Below are 14,469 nucleotides of genomic sequence, written 5' to 3'. Positions count from 1 at the left end.
TAATTAAGACCTAAGTTCCTTTAATCTTAATTTATTAAAATATTTTTTAATGTCGGGGCGGCGCGAACGCCATCCCCGGCTACCAAAAATTACACGCACGAGTTATTCGCATTAGGAATAATCGCAGAGGTCAACTCAACCGTAAGTGCAATGGCCAAGCCTCGCTCCGGGGGAACCGCCTTAATGATCACGGTAACCCCTACGCCAGGTAGGTTGTTGTTTTGGTTGATTTCTTACGAATTTTTCTGTACAAAGCAGATGTGAATTATTTTTAAATGAAATACAAAATTACATTGAATTTTCGATTTTGTTGAGTGATCAAGAAATGATCGTGGCAGAAATTTGTTTTATTCGAAGAAAATGTTTTAGAAAGATAAGATGAAAATAAAGGAAGACAAATTTTGTATAATAAAAGAAGGGAAACAATTTCAAATTTTTCGTGATAATGATGATCACACGAAGATCGCTTCTACTTATGCATACAAAATTTCAGAGACATATTTGTTAATTTTTATTTTCAGTGGGTTTGAGATTTATAAAACATTGAGTTGAGATTTTTTTTTTAAATTTTAAAATTAAATTAAATTATTTCGAATAAATATATAGAAAGGTCAACAATGGAAAATGCAAAGAAATAAATTGCCCGGTTAAGTACCTAAAACTAGCAGGCCTCTTATTGTGCATTTTTGCTTGCATTGGAGCAATTTTGCTATGTTAATTTAAAGATAATTATATTTTTGTGTCTCAGCGATAAATCCTATTATTTGACCTTAACATACAAAAGATAAAGATTCTTCAATGACCTTGACAGATATATTGGTTTGTTGAGAATAGCTAAAGGTCATTGAGTGACTTTTATTGAAAATGACAACAAGTAGCATTAGTTTTTAAAAAGTCTTTCAAAAGGTTGAGATTTATTTCAGATCTTAACTTCTTATACCTATAGGTACCTATGGTCACTCCTAATTTTTTTTAATACAAATAAGATGTTTTTATATTCGAAGGGATGCAACTGGTAATTAGGTACTAAAATCACAATTTTCAACGTCAAAAATTCAATAAATGCTACCTTCTGAAACTTCTTCAAAAACAGAAGCATAGATCACTCGGCTTAGTATTTTATACTTATGAATATAAAGCTGCTTCCAATTTAGTGATGAACTGCTGTGCTCAAGTTTAGGACCACTCCGAACATAACGAAGTTTAAAAATTACAATGATCTTTTATCAAGAGATGGGTAGTACCCGTGGAATTATGGTTAGTCCGTTGGACTGTCCTGCGAGACGTCTTTGGTTCGATCCCTGCCTGTGCCACCTAAAGTTTTTCACGGGTACTACTTCTTGCGAGTAATTGACAAATTCTCCAAGAGTAATTTTTGTGATGAAAAGTGCTTTCTCAAATTTCATTACCTAGTAATTCAAAAAATATCCAGACAAATAAGATGACACATTGAGTTTAATTAGTCGCTAAAGTCTGAGCAAAGCAGCTGCAATCACTATTCTACGACCGACGAGTATTGTAACCTGGACTACGCCGAGGACAAAAATAACTTTGACGAAAGTAATAGACATTTTTACGATTCGTAACCTTGATGCAACTTTGTTGGGATGTACTTTTGTTTTACAATTAACAATGAGCAATTTCTCGAAATTTTCAATGAACAAAAGTATAAACAATTTTACAATTTCTTAAAAATCAGTTTAAACTAATCGCTGTGTTTATAATTAAATTATTACAGCAAACAAACAAATGATCCTGACAGACAACTTTAAAAGTAATTATCACTTAATTTTATTTGAAACCAAACCTTTCAAACCTTTATATAATCTATCTATTGTTCAAAATGACAAAAGATAAATCATCGTCGAAATGTTTGCCGTTTGTATTATTATTAATTAAAAACAAAACCATTTATAGATACTCAAACCAATCCTTTAACACACATAGTAATTATTTTTCAGTTTTACTATTTATTTCAGGAAATTTGTAAATAACCAAAAATGCTGTTTCCAGAAATACAGATTTTTAAAGGAAATTTAATAACAAAAATAGAATAAATCCATCAAGAAGTTGGAAATAAATTAAGCTTTAGTTCTGATCCTCAAAATGTATTACAAAAAATAAATGAAAACGTCATTCAGCCATAAGTGGAAGTTGAGATCCCAAATTCAATACCTTGATTTTGAAATCATCACATTTATATGGTGAACATCTTTTTCTACATTCACTTTTTTTGTTATAAAAATCCAACAGTCGGTTTTTTTCATAAAAAAATAAAACCATTTCATTACATGAAAAATTTGTTGGTACGTAGTTTTGAATTTCTTAAGAATAATTCAACGTACGACTTTGTTAACATAACACGAAAACCTTTAAACTTTTAAGAAAGACAAATCGACAACAGGGATCGGAAGTTATCAGTGTGGGTCGCATCCCAGCCTATTTTTTTTTTAATAATAACGCTGAATGATTGTTGTTCTTCGACAAGACTGGCCAACAAGGTTTCGATGTTCATAATATATTTAAAATCTACCTTAGGGTTTTGGTGGCCTTTTTTCTAATTAAAAATCAAAATCAATTTTTTTCATCAGGTACGAGATATAAACTCAAAAAAAAATTATATTAGACTTTTTTTTAAGGCTAGTAAATCAATGGCATGAAATTTCTTCTACAAAATTCATGATCATTTTCAAAATCCGTATCTTTAATATTTCGTTCATAGATTTTTATTTTCTCATTCACGTTGCAAAAAATCCTCCATAGTTGTTAGTCTTTATTAAAAATAAAACCGCAAAATGGCATTAAACCAATTTTTTGTCGAAGGTTACTACATTAGGTTTTTGAAATGAATTTAATGAAATATGAAAACAATGTTGTATTTTCAATTCAAGAATATGGCTTAAATCGAAATTCGTAATCAATTAAATAAAAATTACGATATTTTTGAAAATACGATCAGCAAACAAATTTCAAAAACTCAGACTTTTTTATCTCTATATTAACATTCAACAAATCTGTGATATATATTTAAAGAAGTTTGGGAAATCGAACGAGACGTAGGAAAAATTATGTAATAAAGAAAGGTTTTTGTTTGCGAAAGTACCGCCAAAAAAGTCTCAATCTTAAAAATTATTCAAAATCCAAAGAAAGGGTCTATCCGAAAACTATTCAAAAATTAAGACTCATGCTTTGAGAATTTCCAAAAACTAAGTATACCGTCAGACGACCCTAACCTCAAAAACACTATAGTTATAGGATGGGATCAAATTCTATTTCAAGACAGCCAAATCAGAAGTCAGAACTGTATCATTTCATATCTGCATCAGAAGATAAGACAAAAAACATAATGTTGTTCAATAATGTAATTTACTTTGAAAAATCTTGTATTTAATTTCGAATAGCTTCCAAAGTCCAAAACTATTATTGATAAAGATTTATTAATGTCGGGGCGGCGCGAACGCCAGCTACCAAAAATTACACGCACGAGTTATTCGCATTAGGAATAATCGTAGAGGTCAACTCAACCGTAAGTGCAATGGCCAAGCCTCGCTCCGGGGGCCTACAAAATCTCAGAGACATATTTGTCTACTTTTATTTTCAGTGGGTTTGAGATTTATAAAACATTGAGTTGAGGTTGTTAAATGCAAGGATAAATTTCAAATTTACTCAGAAATTATTTAAATGTAAAATAATTAAAATAAAGCCAAGACTTTAAAAAAACTAATCTTTATTACTTATTCGGTATTACATATCTAAAGGAAAGAAATAGTTTAAGTGTCCGTATTAGTAGCTAAACCTAGCAGGTCGCATTAGCATGCATACATTTCCGAATGCATTAAAGCAACTTTCTTGGTTGGATTAATTAATTTATGTCCCTCAGCGATAAATCTTATTAAATGACCTTAACACACAAAAGATAAAGATAATATAATTGACCTTGACCGACCTTTTGGTTTGTAAAGAAAAGCTAAAGGTTATTGAGTGACCTTTATTGAAAATGACAACACGAAGCATTTGTTTTTAAAATATCTTTCAAAAGGTTGAGATTTCTTTAGATCTTTACTTATTAACCGTAGAACCCTACCCATATTTTGAGTGGACATTTCCTACCCTGGTTGCCACGACATGCACCCTGTTTTTTATGCCAAGGATTTTTATTTAAGAAAATTCCTTTTACATTTTTAATATATATTTTATTTACTTTTATTAATATTTAAATAGAATATCAAAAAACTTTTATTTAAACTTCTATTTAACACATTTAGTACACATTTTAATCTGAGGGCGTAGACAAATATTATCAATCAAATAAGGTACAGGGTGATGCAGCACCCTGTGTAGGGTTTGAGGGCTAGAGGTATGTATACCAATGTATGTTCAGTGGTACATTTTAATGCAAATAAAATGTATTAATATTTGTAGTGATGCAACGGCTAAAACATAAAATTACGAAACTTGTGATTTTGACAAAAGGTCTTCGAAACCATACCAACAAGACAGTGCAGAAGAGCAAGGCAGCTAAGAGTGCGGAACTGGAGACAGCTAGCTAGGACAAAACTCAATGGAGAAGTTTGCTGGCTAAGGCCCTAGTTCACACAACACTATGGAGCTACCTTAAGTTAGAAATGGTTATAACATCAATTTAAAATATGCAGAGTTGGGCCCACATTAAGCTTAACCCACGTCAAGTCGTTTAATGAAAATAAATTAAAGTATGTTTATGGAGCAAAAGGCCACGACTTATATATACAAAAAACGAAAACAGTACGAATTATTTTTTGAAAAAACTCCAAAGTTAGTCCGACGAAAATTAAACAAAACATCTTGAAATCTAAAAAAAACGAAGTAGCAAAAGGCGAAAAAATGTTTTCTTCTCTGGCACTTTTCATAAAAATAAGCTTTGATCACTTTTTTTAGCCGATGAAAGCAAACATTCGCTTGTGGTCATTATTATCAAAGATATATGGAAAAACTACAAGACATCAATTCCATATGTGGAAAAAGAAGAATATCCCAATCAAACACCTATGGGCATTCCAACATAATGGTCCCTAACACTCGAATCAGTGAGTATACCTACAGGGGTGAACAAAAATTTAGCACACTTGAAGAAGATAATAAATATCGTATCGAAATAAAGTCATCGACAATTATATTAAAAGCTAAAAACTGTTGCTCTTAATAAATAAATTTGTTTGCGTTTTGAAAAAACTGAATAAGTTTGTAAATCAAGAAAAATTCAGCTGGACATAAATTTAGCACATTTAGTCCTCATACATTTTTTGATCCGATTAGTTAATCAAATGTATGGAAATAATCATGGCAAAAGGACAATGGTGCTCAGAAGATAAACGAAAAATATTTTTGCAGATGAAAGCCAAGGGAAGGACAGTTTCTGACATATCCAAACTGTTGGAGTGCTCCAGAATAATGGTTTACAACGCGCATCGGCGTTTTTAAGCATTTGGAACCATTTAAAACATCGAGAAATGTCCTTGTAAAAGGAAGACCACACCAAAAGAAGACAGTAATTTATCGTTTTTTAGCCAAGGATCCTTTTCAGAGCTGAAAGAAAATTTTTATGTCAACATATCATCAAGACGACGGCCGATTAAATGAAAAACAATGTACGTGGTTGCATTGCCCAGCGAAAGTCACTCGTTTCGAAAAAAAAAACTTGAAAGTCACATTAAAGTTTAAAAAAACGTCTACAGAATATGCAACTCTGTGGTCTGGGCTGCATTTTTCTGGTTCTAAAAAAAATTGACAAAAAAATGGACCAACATGTGTACAAATGTATCCTGGTACATTTTCGTAACAAAATTTACCACTTCTTTTTATGATAATGACCCTAAGCACACATCACAACTTGTAAAGAATTGCTTAGAGGTCAATAAAATTATTAACGTTTTAAAGTGGCCAGCGTTACATGATCTTAACCCGATCGAACATTTGTGGAATATTGTGAAACATTAAATTAAAACAAATTTCAAGATAAAAAAAGAATTCAAGATACATGGCATTCCAAGACAACGATGTTGGCTTTGGTTGAAAGTTTGCCTAGAAGAATTAGTGAAGCATAAAAAACAAAGAAATTTCCTATAAAATACTGAATCCTCTTTAATGGTAGGTTGGAGTTGGATACATTAAAAGTTATCCATCTAAAACTTAACGTGATCTAAACAAATGTTCAAGAAATTGTTTTCACAAATTTTTACAGGTATAACCACTACGATGGCTTTGGGAATTTCCAAAAACTAAGTAAGATACTTATGGATTTAACCATATTTCCAATTATTGGTTTAAAACTAAGCCGTGCCTGAACCTGCCTTCGAAAACACTGAAGACAAATACTTGAGAGATGAAGGAAATATAAGACAAAATTCGAATTCAAGACAGCAAAATTATTATTTTATTTGATTTTTGCATCAAAGAAACATAATTTTTTGTTCCACAAATACTTAAATTATAATTAAACGAAGTTTATTAATGTCGGGGCGGCGCGAACGCCATCCCCGGCTACCAAAAATTACACGCACGAGTTATTCGCATTAGGAATAATCGCAGAGGTCAACTCAACCGTAAGTGCAATGGCCAAGCCTCGCTCCGGGGGAACCGCCTTAATGATCACGGTAACCCCTACGCCAGGTAAGTATGCTTAACCGTTATTTTGCTTGATGTCTTAAGAATTTTTCAACAAAAACTAAATGTGAATTATAAAAAATAGAAAAACGATCTTCCCATTCCAGTTCTCGACAGAACATTATGTAGATACATCAGAATATCAGATACATTCAACAAAAGATCGTTGGGAAGGAAATCCAAAAAAAGATGTGTACACACTTGAGTAATACTCGTTTATAGTTAGGACTTAGGGTAGGTTTCATGCAACGAACTGTAAAGTAGCTGTAGGGTAGAATTATGGTAGGTTTAAGATTCTTGTTTTCAGATAATTACATTTTTGAAAACTGAAAGGCAGCACAAATATTTACATACTTTTGTCAGATTTAAACGAAATTTTAGGAATAAGAGAACACCATTTTTAAGCACATTTCTAATTTCAGCCTAAGATAAGAAACATCTCTACCTACTTTCTAATTTAAATTTCAAATATTTCTAATAAAAAAACTAATGAAAAATGTCACCTATCATCATCATCAGCTCTCTTGTTTTTATTTTTGGACTCAAAAATGTCAACATTATGGAATCGCAAAAAAGAAAAACAAAATATTTAAACAGGAAACACGTCACCTCTCATCAGTTTCTTCTTGTTGATATTCTATCATCTCATTAATAATCACAGCTGAACAATGTAATTAATAATAATTAGGCTTAATGACGTCATTAGCACATATCATCAGCAGCAGCAGTATCTACCACCAGAACCAAAGTAATGGTATAGCGTCAACGAGAACGACATCGACGTCAAATTCACTTCTTTTCCGTCAACATCGCACATACCCAATTTTGCAGCCTCCTGCTTCGCTTATATTTAGAACTTGTAGGTATCATCATTTTCATCATTGGAGGACTTTGACTTCCTGAATGTGCCCTAAACCGACTAACAGCTGTGCTTATTTTTACAATAATCCGTTAGAAGATGGCAAATATTAGGTTGAAAAAGTGGTTTCAGCTTCCGAAACTTCCCCCATTTGCCTCCATTTTATTTGGAAGGTATAAATATCAAAATATGTTTCAGGATTTTTCGTCCCAACCCGCAAATTGTCAAGTATCATTATTATTACAGCAGCGGCGAATATGTCAGAGGTTATTAAAATCAATGCTTCAAGACTTAATGTGTCGTAGAACTGCATCAGTAGAGAGAAAAGGTGACGTGCGACAAAGACTATGATGCCTATAAAAACTTTGACGTCATTGCCGCAAATGGAATCTCTTAACTTGAAAAATTATGATGATTTCCGCTTGAAAAACAATCTTCAACTTGGTCAGAGACTTGACTTTTCAATTATGGAAGGGTGGGGGCGTGTAGATGGTGAACAGCCACTTTGGAGAAATTAGACCATTTCAAGGGTTTTGCTTTTTACTTTGCCATATCTTTTCGTTTTTTAAGTAAGGAAGCACAAGAACGGCAACAAGGCAAGCAAAGGAACCAGGAACAACATAACTGCACTTAGTTTGTAACTAATTAAAATGTCTGCTTTAGTTTGTCCCGCATGTCGGTCGTCGCGTTGTCGTCGGTCTTCGTCGTTTGGAGAATTAATGCGCATACTAGAATTATGCGCAGTACCTACACTGTATTTTTTTTAAGGGCGTTGTACACGAGCATCAAAAACTTCAACATCAGCATCGTTTTGTGATGTTCAGAAAATGGAAGTTGAAAGTCGGACGAGAAACGCACACAGGACGAACGGAACGAACATCAAAATGCGGAGAATGCGGTGTGTGGTATGTTTCGGTATGTCACTTTGAAACAGGTAATTTTACGGTTGCTATCCAAGAGATAAAATTTGTATCATTTGTATCCATCTATCTATCTATCTGTCTTTCTGTCTGAACGTGGTGGGCACTAAACTAGCTCCTGTTTAAAGGGTGGTGGTAATGGGAAAGGATACGAAGGTGCACAATGCAGCAGGATTGAGGAGCCTTGGTGTTAGTCCTGTGTTTGTGCGTCGTGTCGGTCGTTTTCGTCCTCGTTTTTCATACTCATCCTAGTGTTGGTCGATATACCAAAATAAAAGCTCTCCCTTAGACTTTTGTACTACGTCAATGGGTGCACAATTTTGAATTCAGGCGGAAAGAATTTATCCTTTCTTTAGGTTTCTTTCCCATTTTTGCTTTGTTGGAGTAAAAAATTTTATTTTGTTTTGTTTTTTACTGAAGGACTGTTTCATTATATTTTTGTGTGCCACAAGAGGAAATTCCTTTGGTTTTAATGGCTGCATTTCTTAATTCCATGGAAAATTTTTAACTCAAAAGGAAAAGCGAAACGGTATGAATGAATGAATAGAGATAAAGATAGATATATCCATAGTTACAAAGAGAAAATGAAATAGAAAAACGTTTTTTGGAATGTTTTGCAATTTACCAAGTGAACACTATGCGTTGACACTACAAAATACATCAGACAAACAGAATACAGTACACTCAAAAAACAGAAAAAAAAAAACACTTTTTAAGGACCTTTTACGAACCATTCCTTATACAACAGGAGTGGCAACACACCACACCACAGAGGTTAAGAGTTTTAGTTCATGTTTAACTTTTGTAATTGCATTCGTGCTTGTGTCTTATGTCAAGAGTTATTTGCAATTCCGTCATTTGAGAGGTGACTTTTTTTCTGTTTTGTATTCTTTTTGTATTTTTCATTTAAAAAAAACTCCGCATACTATTTACCACCAGACAAAGTTTAAGTTTTGTATTTTTTTATATTTTTCGAGAAGAAGGAATTTACCTAGATGACGGTGTTGAAATAATGAAGCAATTTCTAGACAAATAAGGGCAAGGTACTTTTAATAAAGTAAAATTTGAAATTCTTATTCAATTATTGTTATTACTTAACAATTGAAACAAAGTCAGAAAGAAAAACCGAGAAACCAAGTTCTTCTTAAGATACTATTTTAAGGCGACAAAGGGGTTCAACCTTGGATTAAACGGTTTTGGAGCACCAAGAAAGGAAAAGATTAGAAAAGATTTTAGCCATTTTTGTGTTTGGCAATGTGGTTGAATGATTATTTAACTGGCTTTCTATGTATGAAACTGCTGAGCGTATGAAACAAATGTTAAGACCATAACTGTCAGAAATCAAATTTTTGACAATTTTAATACCAGGTGTTAATATCATTTCAGTTAAAAGTTAGGTTAAAGTAACTGTGTCTGGAATAAAGAATTACACACTTAAGCCAGTTTATCATTGTGCTTCCAATTTCTTTCCAATCAAAATTAATTATCAGCCCAAGAAATGTCTTGAAGATCAAAAGCTTCTCAATGACCGACAATACGGCTTTCGCAGCAATAGGTCTACTGGCGATCTTATGGGTTCATCTCACTGAAAAGTGAAGCGAATCTTTACAAAGTTTTGGAGAAATTAAGAATATTGCACTTGATATTTCAAAAGCATTTGATAGGGTTTGTCATCAGGCTCACTTATCAAAAATGCGTGCTTTTGGTTTTTACGAATCCCTACTTCATTGGATTAGTATTTACCTTTGGAATCGTTCAAAAGAAGTAGTATTGGATGGGTTTAGGTCTGAAAACCACAAAATAAATGCTGGTGTGCCACAGGGCTCTGTGCTATCTCCAACACTTTTTCTCATTTTTAGTAATGATCTTCTGTCTGCAACATCTAATCCAATACATTGTTTCGCTGACGATAGTGCCATTCCCATTTGCCATTTGCCATTATCCATGGATGGCACTTGCATCGAGGAGGCTGAACATCTCAATATAACCACCTCTTGTGAAATGATCCCATACGCGATGTCGCCAAAAATGCAAGGTGTTTGGATTTCGTTGGGCGATGCAAAAATCGTTTCACCCTTTCTGATCTGGCTGTTATCTGCAAGACTTTTACACGTGCAAAGCTTGAGCATAACTTCCATCTCTGGGCTGATGGTCCTTCAACTTACGTAAGCCTCTTGAATAGTATTGAACGTTGAGCATTTAAATTAATGGGTGATAATATCATCATAAGTTCAATTACTTCACTTGAATATCATTGTAAGGTTTTTTGTCTGACCCTTTTTTACCTTTATTTTAAAGGTTTATCCTTAGTAAAATAGCCAGCTGCATTACTCCCCTTAAACAGTTCAACCGTAAAACTCTCGCTTTAAGGAATGCTTTTCAGTATACCCTTGAGTATAACTTCGGCCGTACTGTCAAGTACAGAGATTCGTTCTTAAGCCGTACTTCGCGAATGTGGAATGCCTTACCACACTTTGTCTTTCCTAGTCATTGCAATATTCAGGAATTCAAAACCAATGTGCACCGACAACTCCTTTCAAACTGTATCACCTCTTCCTAGTGCTTACAATGTGTCTCTACATAATAAGGGTAGTAACATCCCCTTGGGTATATGCTTATTATAAAAAAAAACATGAATCTAGAGGTTTTTTTCTGAGCTCGATGAAACCAACGTGCCTTACGAAACGTAAAAGACTGATTATCCAAATGTCTTTAAATTATTTAGATCGTTATAGAAAAATTGTCAAAGGAAGTTCTTGTGTCTAATTTGAGCTAGAGCAGGGCATCTACAGAGAAGGTGAAGAACTGTTTCTTCCTCTTTTTCATCCATACAGGTTTTGAAAGCCATAGACGAGAGGCAGTGCCCAGTTATGACACCGATTGTCCAGCTTATATGCGATCTGCAAAGAGATAGCAAGCAAATTAAGCCCTCTAAATCTAGTGTAGGTCAAATGTCATTCGTGACCTGACAAGTGGTTATGTTAATGAGCCTGATGTTTGCCTTCTGTAAAGCATTAGCCAAACGTGGTTGAATGGGTATTATGAGTTGATGGCCTGGCACCCAATAAAGGGGAATGTTTAAAAGTTGTGTCATCTCCATTAGATGATCGGCAGTTATGGACTTTTATTATTTTATAGTTTGTAGAGACAGCGCCCAGATATCTGATAGCGGCCTGATTACCTAAGAAAATACGGATATTTGAAATCACGTCTTCTTTTAACCAGAACAAGACCAAAAGTTCCCCCTGAAACGGAATGAGAGTCTTAATTTTAGACCCGTTTTCGAACAATCTCTATATAAAAAGATTAACTGCCTTCGAGGAATGTCCTAACCTCCCAGAAATATCTGGAAGGTATAGAAATCTGGAACTTGTGAGCTTCGTAATTGATTTTAAATACTTAAGAGAAAGAGTGGCTAATGTTGTTACCTACTGCCCTTCTGTGATGAAGCTTTAAGGCGAATAGCAGAGCTTGGATCTATAGCTCTGCAAAGTATAGCAAGATGTGTTAGGTATAGTTTGGTGTCCAGTAGCAGCGATAGGGTGCATAGAGCTGAAAACAAAGACTCTCTTCTAGTCTTAAGAGTTCTCAGTAAGTGAAATATTTATTTTACTGGATTGTTTAAAGAAATGTACTCAAGGATTAAAACAATAAATAAATAAATTGGGTGGCGGAACAGTCCATTGAGAACTAAGACCCAGTGCACTTTTCATGTAAAGAAAAGAGACTTTGTCAATTCCTCGCAAAAAACAGTACCCGGATAAAATTAGATGGCATAGGCAGAGTAATAGTACCCAAAAGCATTTTAGTAAAATGTTAAAACAGAATAACTCACTTTAAAGGTCTCCCGGGAATTATGCCATTTTTGTTAATAATTAAGAAACGACTGTAAATTTTGACTGGTTAAATTACGAAAAAAAATCCGATTTTTTTGAAAAAATAAGTTTGAAATATCAGAAATTATGTCATTTATTTATTTTAAAACCAAAATGGATATTCTTAAATGAAAAAGATAATTTAGCTTGCACAAATATTTAATCTTTTTTCTTGGAAGAAGAAAACCAGAAATTCATTTAAAGAATTCACTGGCATTTTTTTCTGATGCTATTTTTTGGGAGTACTTATTTCCTTGACTCAAGTGCGGTTTTCAGTACTTTAATTTACTTAACTGCACTTTTGAAGTGACATTTTTTCACTTATCAGAATTTTAGTAAGAAAATAAAAGTCTAAAACAAATTATTTACCTTTTGAAGTAAAAATTCTGAAGTGATATTTTCTGTGTCCAGTTTTCAGGAGTCATTCTAAAAAGTTCCAAGCTTTTACGGTTTCTTTTACTCAAGCGAGTATTTTACTTTAATAAATTGAGTTAGTCGACAAAATTTTACTTTAGTGGATTTCAAAACTTTATTTCGCTGAGAAATTTGATTGAATAATTTGTCTTGTAATAAAAATCAGCTACAGGTGAAAATTAAAAGAGAAATTAAAGCGGTTCGAACGTGTTTATTTTTCCGTTCGATCTGTTTTCATTTTCATTTTTTGAATTCACCTCAAAGTTTTTATTTCATTTTAAACATGTTTCAGATATCAGGAGTTTTAAAGGAATTTCCCTTGAAATTTGAAAATTGATTTTCTATTTTAAGTATTGAACTATGATCTCAGCAATTCTGCCCGAAAACTTTTACGCTAGATAAAAATCTTTAAGTTGTGGGTTTTCAAATGTAAGTCGTAAGAGTTTTGACATTAAATGCGTTTATCTAAATACTGCATTTTTTAAGTTGTCAATCACGTCAGAATGAAATTCTTCAATCGCTTTCGATAGATTTAATTTGTATCGACATTTTTCTAGAAGGAAAGTTTTTAGAGATATTAATTTTTCAAAATTCAAAATACATTTGCAAGGCTTATTGATATTCAGTTAAAATGTTTATAGAATTTTATGAAATTTCTGAAAAATTGTCATCAGTAGTTGGTCTCATGTTTCATTAAAACATTTGTGCTAAAACACTTTTCAACAGAAAAAATCAGAACGTATTGAAAGTAACTTTTGTTCCTTCAACGAATCCGTCTTCTAAAGAATTCTTTCCTATCAAGTTTTTGAAATATCTCTTTTGGAAAATATAAAAATCATCTTGAAAACGGATATTTTTAAAAATTCAGTAGAAAAGTTAAATCAAAGTTCGGAGTTTAAATGAACACTAAAAATTAAGTGCAAAACGTATTCAAGTTTTGCTCAAAACTTTTTATAGAAACTATGAAGTAAGATACCTACTAAGAATGTTTCAAATTCCGTAGAGTAGAATATTTTTTAGACAGGGTCACTTAATCTTTTTCAATCATATTCAATAAAAAATGTCTGTAACTAGATTTCTGTTTTGTTTTTAGAATTCTCACAAACCAAATACAAAATTATGATATTAAATTGAATTTCCTTATGTTTCAAATAAAAATTCAGCTCAATCGTCATGGTTTATCATTTAATCGCATTATCTACTCCGAGTTATTTTTTTTTTTTTTGTGAAATTCAATTTGAAATCGATATTGCTTCTTGCAACTTTTTGGTATTCTATGTAGGTAAATTTTGACTAAGTGACATTTCATGTTTTCTTAATCCATACTTTTTCGTTTTCTTTTCGTTTCATATTTTTTGAACTTTCTCATTTAATTTTGGAAAACTGATATGATTCTGTTTTTGAAATGTTTTATAAGAAGAAGTATGAAGGTAAACATGATATTCGACACACAAATCACTTCCACGACCCCTTACCTTTCTCCATTCTTTTCTAACACCTCATAAATAACCCAAAAGGGCGACATCTAATCCACACACCACACCGCTTCCTGCAATGCCATCGGCTTGGCATAGTCTGCCTGGTTTTTCAATAATTCATAGTTTTTCCTTTCCTTTAATAACAAAAAAAGTGGAAAAGAAAAGGGCACAAAATATTTGTCTCATCACTCGCATATTCTGGGGCCTTTTGGTGACTTGTTTCATAATTTATCGTCTTCCCGAAATTGAAAAGAAAATAACGCAGGTATAACCTAACCAAA

General features: G+C 32.8%; 1 protein-coding gene and 2 non-coding genes across 10 annotated transcripts in view; all 3 read right to left on the bottom strand.

Annotated features, from left to right (window-relative positions):
• Positions 1-14,469, bottom strand: part of LOC129947229 (protein alan shepard) — a 638,535-nt gene that overhangs the window by 272,246 nt on the left and 351,820 nt on the right. The gene's annotated exons all lie outside the window — the stretch shown is intronic.
• On the bottom strand, positions 53-216 carry LOC129948616 (U1 spliceosomal RNA). Its single transcript, XR_008781908.1, has one exon. It is a non-coding gene; the product is annotated as a U1 spliceosomal RNA (small nuclear RNA).
• Positions 6,493-6,656, bottom strand: LOC129948615 (U1 spliceosomal RNA). Its single transcript, XR_008781907.1, has one exon. It is a non-coding gene; the product is annotated as a U1 spliceosomal RNA (small nuclear RNA).

This window comes from Eupeodes corollae, chromosome 2 (genome assembly GCF_945859685.1).
Source record: "Eupeodes corollae chromosome 2, idEupCoro1.1, whole genome shotgun sequence".
NCBI lineage: Eukaryota > Metazoa > Arthropoda > Insecta > Diptera > Syrphidae > Eupeodes > Eupeodes corollae.
Note: the sequence above shows the minus strand (reverse complement) of the source record. Positions and strands in the feature narration are given on the sequence as shown.